The sequence below is a fragment of the Propithecus coquereli genome, unplaced genomic scaffold, assembly GCF_000956105.1.
Source record: "Propithecus coquereli isolate 6110/MARCELLA unplaced genomic scaffold, Pcoq_1.0 Scaffold137, whole genome shotgun sequence".
Classification (NCBI taxonomy): domain Eukaryota; kingdom Metazoa; phylum Chordata; class Mammalia; order Primates; family Indriidae; genus Propithecus; species Propithecus coquereli.
Window position 1 is genome coordinate 1,399,051 of NW_012137969.1, and position 1,008 is coordinate 1,400,058.

Below are 1,008 nucleotides of genomic sequence, written 5' to 3' on the forward strand. Positions count from 1 at the left end.
ATAATATATGTTTATATTCAAATTTCACTTTTTCCAATAATGACCTTTCTAGCAATTTTTTTTTCCCTCAATTTGGGGCCAATCTGAGATCATTTGTTATATTTAGTTGTTATGTTTCTTTAGTCTAATCTGGAATAGTTCTTCACCTCAGCCTGTTTTTTTGGTTTTTTTGGGGGAGGGATAGGGTCTTACTTTGTTTCTCAGGTTGGAGTGCAGTGGCTATTCACAGGTACAATCATAGCACACTACAGCCTTGAACTCCTGACCTCAAGCCACCCTCCCACCTCAGACTTTTTTTTTCTGATTTTGTGACATTGGCAGTCTTAAAGAGCCCACACTAATTATTTTATAGAATGTTCCTTAATTGAGATGGACACCTTAATCAAATGATCAAAGTTAGCATCACTAACAAAGCACAGATTGCCACCATGTGTCTTCTGGTGTGATGCAGTGAGACACAACTGCGCTTATGCTATATTCCTGCCAAAAATACAGGAATACTTGTACAATGAATCAGATCGTGAGGAAACCATCAGACAAATCTCTCTCACCCTCAGACTAAAGTGCACACTCCATAAAGTCATCAAGGTCTCTCATGATCTGTCACCTTTATCTCCCAGCAAGCACATCCTCTGTGTGGCAGACACTCTGGCTATCCACACAACACCTTTCCCCTCATGGCTTCCTCACTTTTGTTCAGGTAGCTCTCAGGGAAGCTGGGCGCTCTCCTAGCCTAGGAAACAAACCATATTTGGTTCATGTCTAATGTGGCAACCCCGTTCCCACTTACTGCTAATTGGTTTTGGGACGGGCGTCTGACCCATTGCTGCCAATCAGCATTCAAGAGTTAGTCTGGGGAGCTTCTGGAAGAAAAAAATATGCTCCTTGATGAAAAGGATAGTGAGGAGGCCTGTATCTTTTTACTATCTTGAACATGGTTGGGGAAGATGTGATGCTTAATGGTTAAGTGATAGTGAGGAGGCCTTTATCTTTTTACTATCTTGAACA

General features: G+C 41.4%; 1 protein-coding gene across 1 annotated transcript in view; it reads right to left on the reverse strand.

The window, feature by feature from the left end:
- Positions 1-1,008, reverse strand: part of ARPC1A (actin related protein 2/3 complex, subunit 1A, 41kDa) — a 59,599-nt gene that overhangs the window by 57,565 nt on the left and 1,026 nt on the right. The gene's annotated exons all lie outside the window — the stretch shown is intronic.